A 12,950-nucleotide genomic window follows, 5' to 3' on the forward strand; every position below is an offset into this window, starting at 1 on the left:
GTCTTCCTGAGCTTGCCCCGAAGCAAAAGTATCCGGCCGTTCCCACTTAGGACCGGCCGACTTGAAGTCAAGGTTTCTTTCCTATCATCCAAGTCACTAGACAGTAGCTAGTGTCAGATGAACCACTTTGCGTAGGAACAATAGAATGGAAGCAGATTTATGTTGCACTTGATTCATGGAGAATGGGAAACGAGAGGGATGAGAAGCTCAATCTCTTTGCCCATAAGGCATAGTCCCATTCCCCTCCTCTAAGATAACATAAATCGGGATTCTAACTCTACTGACTCTAGGTCTTTGCAGTCTCATTATTACATCTCTTGAGAAAAGTTCCCAGCTAACCGAGACCACCTTCCATAGGACGGATCCAAGTCACATCCACCGCACTTTCCTCGGGTTTCTTAGTTATCTAATTACCTACCACATTATGTTTGACATGCAAAGGCAGCTTTCTTAATTAATCAATTTAAACAATGTCAAGCAAGTTCCTTTTTCAAATATCTGATCTTTATTTATCATAGTCTTGGAATACATCAAGTATCATGCCCGAAGGCTAATCCAGCAATCAACAGGATTGTTGCTCCAAGTTTTGCCCATAGACTAGTATACGGGCCTTGAGACCCTAGTGTCCTTCCACTCCAATGAGCACCCACAGAGACCTCTCGCGACGGGTTCGATCCATGTACCTAGTGCAGCTAATCAACCCCCTTGGATAGGGCCAGGTAGGCAATCGAAGGTAATTGAACCCGTCTCTCCCTCCAGGCTTTTAACCTAAAGCATTAAGTATTTTGCCTTGAATTAGTTCCTTGAGCAAAGAAGTTCAAACAATGTACCTAAGTGTACAATCACGATTATTTCAGGGATCGTTTGTACAACCAATTGCTAAGGTGTGATTCCTTCTTTTCGAATGCTCCCAGCATTCGATCATGGATCGTTCGCGACTTGGCAAGATTCCAAGGGCTTTGCAAGCTAGATTGCTTGTTTCCCCCTTTTTCTTTCGGTTATGTTGAGATGACAAGCTCAACACATGCGAACATTGATGATAGACCACCTGGTTAGATGGGTCCACACGTCTACACTTAGCATGTTGGTGGTCATTATGACTCTCACATGGCCACTGACTCATTACTTATTATATTCAGGTTGTTATACCTATTTACAGCTAGCATAGTTATAGCACCAGTCAACTAGTGTAGTCAGTTATGCATTGTTTGACTTAGTAGGCCACTTTTCTTTATGTTATATCTTATCTATACTTTGTGTACATTGTAAAGTGTATGGAAGAAGAAGAAGAAACCGACAAGAAAACGTTTTGGCCTCCATCTCTCTTCTTGTCTCTTGAGTGAGCTTCTCCTTGTGCATTCTATGTGTGTTCGGCGCAACATCTTGAGCAAGTCCCCCCACCACACGATTCTTGACATGGTATCAGAGCTGCGCCACTGAGAGAGGCTGATTTTTGAAGGCTAAAGTGAAGGAGAAAAAGCTAGGATTTGAGCAAGCAAGCAATGGGTAAGAAGCTCTTCCATTCTCTACTTTTTCTCTTGGACAATGCCTGTGGAGGCACCAAAAGCAGGGCAGAGCAAAAATCTCGGATTGTAGTGAGATTTGGTGTGCGTGAAGAGCACTGCTACTTTGACCATCCGAGGTCATTTCAGGCCCCATTTTAGACTCACAAGGTTGCAGACAACAGTTCGAGGTATCCTGCAATTTCAGTTGTGTCTGTTGTATACAGGTGCACAGGTTACAGATTTCAGATTTGTAAGTTCAAAGGTGTTTACCAGTGAATAAACACAAGGTTTATCTGCAATTTGGTTGCAAATTGCATGTATTTTTGAGCAAACAATGAAAAAGGCTGTCTGGTATATTGCTGTGCACTATAGGTCGAGGGTTGCAGAAGATTTGCTTGTTGTTTGGTATTAGTTTTGTGATAATGGCAGAGAATAGTGGAAACCCCATCATTGAGAAGCTCGACAAGAACAACTACCCTTCATGGAAGTTCCGTGTCACAAACTTCCTTATTTAAAAAGGCCTCTATGAGTTTGTTTCAGGTGAAGAAAAGGAGCCAGAGGTGAGTGATTCTTCAACTGCAGAAGAGACAAAGACACGAAAGGAATGGAATGAAAAAGACGAAAAGGTCATGTATTGGCTGTCTGTAGTAATTGACAATAATATGCTGGGACATATTAGAAATGCAAGGAATTCATATGCAGCTTGGACCATACTTGAAAGTATGTTTTTCGTAAATACAAAGGCAGGAAAGATTCAACTCAAGCAAGAGTTGAATACATTGAAGAAAGGGAAGATGTCTATCAATGAGTATGCACTGAAGGTAAGGAGCATTGCAGATGCCTTGGCAGCAATTGATGCAATGCCCGATGATGATGATTTGGTGTCGTCTACCTTGGGTGGACTTAACAATGAAAAGGCTTGAAAGTCTTTTGTAACTTCCGTATATGTCAGAAAGCCATTTCCAGATTTCGATGAGTTGGTCTCCCTTATGATCACTGAAGAGATCAATATGTAGAGTGAGAAATCTGAAAAAAGTGGTGAACAGGTCCAAGATTTCTACTCCAGTTCAGGAAGGGGATGTGGTAGGTTCTCTTCAAGAGGCCGTGGTACAAGACATGGTAGTGAAAACTAGCAAAACAGATTGAATCAGCAATTTGGCTATATGCAGGTTTCAGGAGGTCATGGTAACTTTAGAGGCAGAGGGAGATTTAGAGGAAGAGGTGGATGGCAGAACAAAGGTTCTAACTCTGGTATTGTGTGTAACTACTATGGCAAACCAAGTCATATTGTAGCCCAATGTTATGCTAAGAAAGATGATATTCGCAGTGGTAAGTTGTAGCAAGGAAACTATATATCGTCTTCACGATAGAATGAAGATAAAAATGAACATCTGTTTGTTATGAAGCATATGTTGAATGCTGTTACAGGAAAGGAAACACATGATGATGTTTGGTATGTTGATTCAGGTGCATCCAATCATATGACCAGCCATGCAGAATGGTTTGGAGAGATGCAAGATTTGCAAAATGCAAATTATGTGCAGACATGTGATGATTCATGCCACCCAATTTCACACATTGGAAAAGTTCCCTTGTCCTTGCATGATGGTAAGACAAAGAGTCTTTCGGATGTATTACATGTGCCATCTATTACAAAGAACTTAGTGTTAGTTGGTTAGATGGTAGAGCAAGGGCTACAAGTTAGATTTAATGCAAAGGGTTGCTTTGTAGAAGACTTCAATGACAAGTGCAGGTTGGTTGCAAAGGAAAGTAGAGTTGGACGTATGTTTACTCTGGATACTAGAATTCCTACTATGAATGCTGCTATGTATGCTAAAGGAAAAGATATTGTTGCGGATATTGAAATTTGGCACAAATGCATTGGACATGCAAATGTACAAAGGCTGAAATTAATGCAGTCCAAAGGGTTTACATTTAGAGTTGCATAATTTCATAAGGTATGTGAAGCATGTTAGTTTGGTAAGTAGGCAAGACAACCCTTTTCACATGACAGAGATGTAAGCAGAAATATCTTTGATATTGTGCATACAAATATTTGGGGGCCTACACAAAATGTATCTCTTAGAGGCAGTTCATACTTTGTCACATTTATTGATGATTATTCTAGAAAGCTGTGGGTATATTTTATGAAGGAAAAGAGTGAAGCGTTTGAGCACTTTAGAACTTTCAAGGCTACAGTTGAAAGAGAAACATGCTTGAAAGTAAAGTGCTTGAGGTCAGATGGAGGGGGAGAGTACCTCTCGAATGAGTTCAATGATCATTTTCTGAGGTCTCATGGGATAAAGAGACAGTTCACATGTAGGTATACCCCACAGCAAAATGGTGTTGCAGAAAGAAAAAACAGGCATATTGCAGAAGTTGCATGGGCATTAATGGCTGAAAAGAATATGCCCAAACATTTTTGGTCTGAGGAGGCTGTCCATACTGCTGTCTACATTATGAATAGAACTCCCACATCTTCAATTCATGGGATGACTCCTGAAGAATGCTTTACTGGCAAGAAGCCTAATGTATCGCACTTGAAGGTATTTGGCTGTGTTGCATATGTTCATGTGCCAGATGAGCTACGGAAGAAGCTTGATCCAAAGGCAGAAAAATGTGTCTTTATTGGATACTCTTTAGAGTAGAAAGGGTATTGCTATTATAACCCTATCACATGTAAGTTCAAAGTGAGCAGGGATGTCATCTTTGATGAAATGAGCAGTTGGTATGCATCCACTGGTGATGCATTGGATGATGATGATGATCATGACACTCATGTGCAGGCTAAAAAGCAATAATCAAGGACTCTTAGTGGACCAGAGATATCATTTGGTAGTCCTTGTTCTGGGAGACTAAGGAGTAGCTCTACATCTTCAAGTGCATCTAGTAGTACTACATGTAAAGAAAAAGGAAAGAATAAAGTGTCAGATGGCATTGATGCAGTTCTTGATGGAGACTCCAGTGACTCAAAGATCTTGGATGATAAGCTTGGTATTCCTTCTGTCAAGACACTAGGTGTAGAGAGAGCTCATAGTAACGTAAAGGCTCCATTGAGTGATCCGGTGGTACGCAGATCTAGAAGGGTCAGATATCCTATTAAAAGATTTGGTTTTGAAGGTTACGCAGCTCACCATTATGCTTATATGGTGAAACTAGTTGAGGATGTTGAGCCCACTTGTTTTGAGGATGCTGTTGGTCATACTCATTGGGATGCAGCAATGGATGAGGAGATGGCTACATTAGAGGCCAATAAGACTTGGGATCTAGTATCATTGCCGAAGGGCAAGAAAACTATTGGATGTAAGTGGGTTTATAAGATTAAGCACAATGCAGATGGTTCTATTAGTAGGTACAAAGCTAGGCTAGTTGCAAAAGGCTATGCGCAAACATATGGCATAGATTATGAAGAAACCTTTAGTCCAGTTGCTAGGATGGAAACTGTCAGATGTGTGATTGCTTTGGCAGCAGCCAAAGGTTGGAGGTTGTAGCAAATGGATGTGAAGAATGCCTTCTTGCATGGTGATTTGCAGGAAGAAGTGTATATGGATCAGCCAGCAGGTTATGAAGATTTAGAGCATCCCATGTATGTGTGCATGTTGAAGAAGACGCTCTATGGGCTCAAGCAAGCACCTAATACAATATTAGTGAGTTTGGGAATCTCCCAATTTCTATTTTTTGAATACTAAAAAGGTGGCACACGGGTAACATGCCCATAAGTTTCTCAAAACCATATGATGTGACCTATCATTGGAAAGCGCTTGAAGAATTGAATCTATTGGGCTATAGAGCACTCGATTTGGAGTTATAATATTCAAGTTATGACAAATCCAAAGATTTGACCATGTGTCCCAAACTTATGGAAAATTTCCATATTCCCCAATATGGTGTTACCTAGAGAATGGTCTGACAAGATCAAAGAGTATCTTGTCAATATTGGATTTTATGTTTCTGGTGTTGATCACTCACTTTATGTGAGAAGGAAGATGCAGGTTTGGTCATCATAGTCATCTATGTGGATGACTTGATTATTATAGGTGATAGTGATAGTGGGATTGCTAAAGTCAAGGACTTTTTGAAGAAGAAGTTTGAGATGAAGGATTTAGGTGAGCTAAGGTACTTCCTTGGCATTGAGGTGATAAGATGTGATGATGGTATATGGTTGTCCCAAAGACAGTATGGCTTGGATATGTTGTCCAAATATGGTATGACAGCATGCAAACCACTTTCAGTCCCGTTGGAGCAGAATATAAAGTTGAGTGCTGATGTTGGGGATGAGATAGAAGACCCTACTATATTCAGGAGGATAGTGGGGAGTTTGATCTACATGACCATTACAAGGCTAGACTTGAGCTACGTTGTTGGTCTTGTGAGTTCGTTTATGCAAGTACCTAGAAAGCCACATTTGGATGCAATCAAACACATATTGAGATATGTAAAGTCCACATTACATTATGGACTTTTCTATGAGGTAGGTACAGATACACAGGTGTTTGGATACACAGATGTAGATTGGGCTAGTAGTATGTCTGATAGAAGATCTACCAGTGGATACATGTTCTCTCTTGGTAGTGTAGCAATTACTTGGACCAACAAAAAGCAATCTACACTTGCTTTGTCGAGTACAGAGGGTGAGTATAGAGGTGCTGTTGTTGCAGCATGTGAGGTAGTATGGTTGCAAAAGTTATTGGCTAATTTAGATGTGCAGGTGGAAGGTCCAGTTGTCATTTATTGTGACAACATGAGTAGTATAAAGTTGGCTAGGAACCCTGTGTTTCATGCCAAGACAAAACATATTGAGGTACACTACCACTTTGTGAGAGAGAAGGTACTAGCAGGTGAGATTGACTTGGTGTATGTTAGCAAATAGAATCAGATAGCCGACATCTTCACAAAGGCATTGAGTACAGAGAAGCTTCGAAAGTTTCAAAGCTTACTTGGAGTTGCAGAGATGCAGTTGAGCTTGAGGGGGAGTGTTGAGATGACAAGCTCAACACATGTGGACATTGATGATGGACCATCTGGGTAGATGGGTCCACACGTCTACACTTAGCAAATGTTTCAAAGCTTACTTGGAGTTGTAGAGATGCAGTTGAGCTTGAGAGGGAGTGTTGAGATGACAAGCTCAACACATGCGGAAATTGATGATGGACCACCTAGTTAGATGGGTTCACACATCTACACTTAGCACACCGATGGTCATTATGACTCTCACATGGCCACTGACTCATTACTTATTATATTCAAGTTGTTACACCTATTTATAGCTGGCATAGTTATAGCGCCAGTTGACTAGTGTAGTCGGTTATGCATTGTTTGAATTAGTAGGCCACTTTCCTTTATGTTGTATCTTATCTATACGTTGTGTACATTGTAAAGTGTGTGAAATAAGAAGAAGAAACCAGCAAGAAAACGTTTTGGCCTCCATCTCTCTTCTTGTCTCTTGAGTGAGCTTCTCCTTGTGCATTTTGTGTGTATTTGGCGCAGCATCTTGAGCAAGTTCCCCCTACCACGCGATTCTTGATAGGTTAGGGTTTGTAGGTAGTTCAAGATCTCAAGTAGTCTAAGCTAAGGGCCAAAAATCCATAGTGTCCTACTTGATTGAGCAGTCTCGTTCAAGTCGAGAGGCCTACATGGTGAGAAGAACCAAAAAAAGAAAAGTGTGCCTTCAAGATAGTCCCAATCAAATATGGGAAAGCAATAATAGAGATCATATGAGAGCATACATGTTGGTTGTGTACCCAGAAGAGATGAACTCCCTTCAATTAGTTATTGACTCCTCCTAGGTCTTCTTTTCCTCCTTCAGTGTGAACAACAACTAGCCTACTACTTCACTCTTCTCCTCTCCTCTCTCTCCTCTCTATTCTCCTCTTGTGTGCAATTTTAATTTGTGCAATTGGGTCATCAATTTGTGGTTTAGGGATCTATTCAACAACATTGATATTAGAGTAGAGGTTTAATTAGTGGAGTTATCATTATTAGTCCATGGGTTCCATATATGCATAAGAATCATCATCATCAAAAATTCATTCTTTTATCTACCAATTCAAGTCTTTACCCCTCACATTGTGGTTCCAAACTTCTCTCTCATATTTAACTCGGGATTGCATCCCTCTTCCCAAGACAAACAAACATCCTTTACATTCATAAAATCAAAGGCTTATCTCAAGCCTAGTAATCGAGTTTATATGGGGGAATTGATTTCATATCTATCCATAGAAGGGGGAGGTATAAAGTCCCTTTCAATTTTAAAAATATTTTTTAAAAAAGTGAGAGCAACCAATGTGGATGTACTCTATGTGATTTAGTCAAATAGGGAGGGGTTTATCATTTTCAAACCCTCTCCTACAACCATCAATACTCGTGCCATCAAACTATTTCTAAATAAGCAACCTTTCACATAGAGGGTGCAGGAATTATAAGTACCGTGTGATGCAATTTAAATTTTTTTCCGAACATTCCTATGATCTTTTAAAACAAAGCATTCAATCATAGTAAATTTTCAATACGATTAAGAATACTCTATGCGAGTTTATACTTATTGCACCCATATCATGCAAAAATGAAGAAGGTGAATTTGATGGAACTTGAACTTCCGCAGGAGGGGTATTATCGGCTTTCGTGCTTCGGGTGGGGACTCCTACATGTGCCCCTCTTACTTCCGCGTGTGCTCCTCTCGTGTGGTGCTTTGGGGCCATCACAATTGAGGCTAGGGCAAGTGGAGCGTGTATTGAAATTCTCTGCAACTTGGCAGCTTTCCCTTCCCGCAAGGAACTCCCTTGACAGACAACTGTGCCCCTTTACATGATCCGCGGGTGAAGCACCCTTAAGAAGGCACTTTGAAGAAGCTTCTTTAACTTTTTTTTTTCTGACAGGGAGGGGGGCTGGAGTTTCCTAACGACAAGGGGGGGGGGGTGTTGCTAATCAAGGGGGGGGCACTATGTCTCAACCCCACGAGGGGGAGCTCTCCTTTATAGTGGGGAGGGGTGGTATATGAGGGGCAAAGACCGCCGTTCAACAGCCGCCACCCCTCCACCAGGGGGGCTGCATAGCCCCCTCTCACTGTCTTAACTCCCTCTCCCTCTCCCTCTCCCCGACATGTTGTCAGTGTGGGGAGAGAGAGGGAGAGGTAAAAAAATTTGAAAAAAAGGGGGGTTTCTCATGGGGGGAGGTACGAGGGGGAGATATTACATCCTCTCTTCCTCAGAGGAATCGAGATGTCCTAATCTCAAGAAGACATGGGAGTATTGTTGGTTGAGGGTATTTTCATCCATCCAGGTGGCATCCTCCTCTGGATAAGCTTTCCACTGGATGAGGTATTCTCTCAAGGTCCTTGATCTCAAATGCCTATCCCTAACATCTAGGATTCTATCAGGCTATAGCTCAAGGACTCCTTGGCTAGGAATTACAATTTGTTGATCATCAAGTATATGATTCAGATTAGGTAGATACTTTTTCAATAGGCTACCGTGGAATACATTATGAATCTTTAGAGTTGCGGGCAACTGTAGTCTGTAAGCATTAGGCCCTAGGCACTGGATGATCTTATAAGGTTCACAATACCTTGGACTTAGCTTCTTGTACTCTCCCAAGGACAGTGAACTCTTTTTAGGGCATACACGGATGAAGACCATATCACCTTTGATGAAGGATCTGTCTTGCCTTTTCAAGTCAACATAGGCCTTTTGTCTATCCTCAGCAGCTTGAATGTCTTGTCTTATTGATTTGATTTGATCATCCATGTCTTCCAGCATCTGCCTAGAAGCTTCTACCCTCAAAGTTGGATCCAAGAAGATCAAAGGGGTATGACAAACATGGCCATAAAATGCTTGGAAAGGGATCTAAATACTCTGTTGGTAGGAAGCATTGTAGGCAAACTCAACCAGGGGTAAGTATTGAATCCACTTTTTGGGTTCGCTACAGTAGTATGCCCTAAGCATATCTTCAATGATTTGATTGACTCGTTCTGTTTCACCATCAGTTTGGGGATGGTAAGTTGTGCTGAAATAGAGTTGAGTTCCAATAGCCTCAAAGATAGCCCTCCAGAAGTGTGATGTGAAAAGAGAGTCCCGATCACTAATTATTCTTATGGGTAACCCATGAAGTTTGAATATTTTCTTGATGAATAATCTTGCGATGTCTGAAGCTTTATAGTTCATCTTGACAGGGATGATATGTGCAGCCTTGGTGAGGATATTTACTACAACCATAATAGAGTTATATCCTCCCCCCTGAACTTGGGGTAAGCCAATAATTAAGTCCATACTAATGAACTCCCATTTCATTTGGGAAATTTCAAGTGGTTGCAATTTCCTAGGCATTTTAACATGTTTTGCCTTAATGCGTTGACAAGACAGACATTCCGTGACATATTTGAGTACGTCTCCCTTGAGCCTTTCCCAAAAATAGCTCTTCCTGACTGTGTTAAGGGTCTTGGCATAACTAGGATGTCCTGAGAAAGGGGAGTCATGGGCTTCCCGAAGTATCTTTTGCTTGAGAGTTTGGCTTGAAGGGATACATAATCTTGTCCTAAAGTAGACAAGCCCACTACTGATGGAGAATTCTTGATAATTCGTCTTTAGCTTCTGGTCTTAATCCTTGATGGGGATCTCCCTTAGCATTTTTTGATAGACTGGGTCATGATATGCCCCTTCTTTTGCTAGCTCAAGAATCGGGTTGTTTGGCATTGATATCTTTGTGGCTAGAGACCTTGCTATTGATGGATCTTGCAAAATGAGAGAATTTAGAAATTCCTTGCGACTGAGTGCATGGGCAACTACATTCACTTTTCCAAGCCTATATTTGATTTCAAAATCACATTATTCCAACACTTCAATCCATGGACGTTGCGTCATATTGAGCTCATTCTGAGTGAAAATCCATTTAAGACTCTTGTGGTCCATTACTAAGGAAAATTTGTTACCTAGCAAGTACTGTCTCCAAATTTTGAGAGCATGGATGATAGTCAACAACTTCAGGTCATGGGTAGCAATATAATTCCTTTCATGGCTCTTCAATTTTCTTGAAGAATATGCTATGGGATGACATTCTTGCATAAGTACACATCCTAAAGAAAGTGAGCTAGCATTAGTTACCACTTCAAACTCCTTATTACGATCAAGAAGTTTCAGGATGGGTGCTGATACTAAGCTTTGCTTAAGTTTGTCAAAGCTGGTTTGATCAACAAGTGACCATACAATTGCTACTTGCTTTTTTAGTAGATCAGTCAGAGGTGCTGCAATCAAAGCATAATCTTTGATGAAAATTCTGTACCACCCTGTCAACCCAAGAAAGCTTCGTATTTCTTTGACAGAAGTTGGTGTTGGCCATTCCAAAACATCTCCGACCTTATCTGGATCTATTGAAATTCCTTGTGCTGATACAATGAATCCCAAATATTCAATATGTCACTTGAAAAATGGGCAGTTCTTCTTCTTGGCATAAAGCTTGTGTGTTTCAAGAACAATGCAAGGATGGGATTCATGATCCTTTTCATATTTTGAGTAGACTAGGATATCATAAAAAAAGACGAGTACAAAGTCATTAAGATAGGGCCTAAAGATATCATGCATCAACATATTGAAGGTAGCAGGAGCATTCGTCAGCCCAAATGACATCACTAGGACTTTGAAGTGTCCATACCTTGTGATGAATGCAGTCTTTGGGATATCTTCTTGTTTGATCCTTATCTGATAATATCCAGATCTAAGATCTATCTTTGAGAAGATCTTCGTCCCTTGAAGCTGCTCCAAGTTTCGCCCATAGACTAGTATACGGGCCTCAAGATCCCATCTCGAGTCACGTCAGCCTCTTGTGTAGGATCTAAAGGCAAGGAATTTACAGCCAGAGCCACCCCTGGCACCCAAGCATCTAAGCAGCACCCACGAAGAGACCTCTCGTGGCGGGTTCGATCCATGTACCCGGCACGACTAAGCAACCCCCTTGGATAGGGCTAGGTAGGCAGTCGGAGGTAACTGAACCTGCCTCTCCCTCCAGGCTTTTAACCTGATGGATTAAGTGTTTTTCCTTGAATAAGTTCATTGAGCAAAGAAGTTCAAACAATGTACCTAAATGTACAATCACGATCATTTTAGAGGTCGTTCGTACAACCAACTGCTAAGGTGTGATTCCTTCTTCCCAAATGCTCCCTACATTCGATCCTCGATCATTCCTAACTTGGCGAGATTCCAAGGGCTTGGCAAGTTGGGTTGATTGTTTCCCCTTTTTCTTTGGGTTAGGGTTTGTAGGTAGTTCAAGATCTTAAGTAGTCTAAGCTAAGGGCAAACAATCCATAGTGTCCTACTTGATTGAGGAGTCTCTTTCAAGTCGAGAGGCCTACATGGTGAGAAGAACCACAAAAAGAAAAGTGTGCCTTCAAGATAGTCCCAAACAAATATGGGTAAGGAAGAATAGAGATCATATGAGAGCATACATGTTGGTTGTGTACCCAGAAGAGATCAACTCCCTTCAATTAGTTATTGACTCCTCCTAGGTCTTCTTTTTCTCCTTCAGTGTGAACAACTAGCCTACTACTTCACTCTTCTCCTCTCCTCTCTTTCCTCTTTATTCTCCTCTTGTGCGCATTTTAATTTATGCAATTGGGTCATCAATTTGTGGTTTAAGGATCTATTCAACAACATTGATATTAGAGTAGAGGTTTAATTGGTGGAGTCATCATTATTAGTCCATGGGTTCCATACATGCATAAGAATCATCATCATAAAAAATTCCTTCTTTTATTTACCAATTCAAGTCTTTATCCCTCACTTTGTGGTTCCAAACTTCTCTCTCATATTTAACTCGGGATTGCACCCCTCTTCCCAAGACAAACAAACATCCTTTACATTCATAAAATCGAAGGCTTATCTCAAGCCTAGTAATCAAGTTTATATGGGGGAATTGATTTCATATCTATCCATAGAAGGGGGAGGTATAAAGTCCCTTTCAATTTTAAAAATAATTTTTAAAAAAGTGAGAGCAACCACTGTGGATGTACTCTATGTGATTTAGCCAAATAGGGAGGGGTTTATCATTTTCAAACCCTCTCCTACAACCATCAATACTCGTGCCATCAAACTATTTCTAAATACATAACCTTTCACATAGAGGGTGACGGAATTATAAATACTGTGTGATGCAATTTAAAAATTTCTCGAACATTCCTATGATCTTTTTAAAACAAAGCATTCAATCATAGTAAATTTTCAATATGACTAAGACTACCCTATGTGAGTTTATACTTATTGCACCCATATCATGTGGAAATGAAGGTGAATTTGATGAAACGTGAACTTCCACAGGAGGGGTATTATCGGCTTTCGTGCTTCGGGTGGGGACTCCTACATGTGCCCCTCTTACTCTCGTGTGTGCTCCTCTCGTGTGGTGCTTTGGACCCATCGCAATCAGGACTAGGGCAGGTGGAGGGTGTGCTGAAATTCCTTGCAA

Source organism: Lygodium microphyllum, chromosome 26, assembly GCF_053477565.2.
Source record: "Lygodium microphyllum isolate KBCC chromosome 26, Lygodium_microphyllum_v1.1.10, whole genome shotgun sequence".
Classification (NCBI taxonomy): Eukaryota; Viridiplantae; Streptophyta; class Polypodiopsida; order Schizaeales; family Lygodiaceae; genus Lygodium; species Lygodium microphyllum.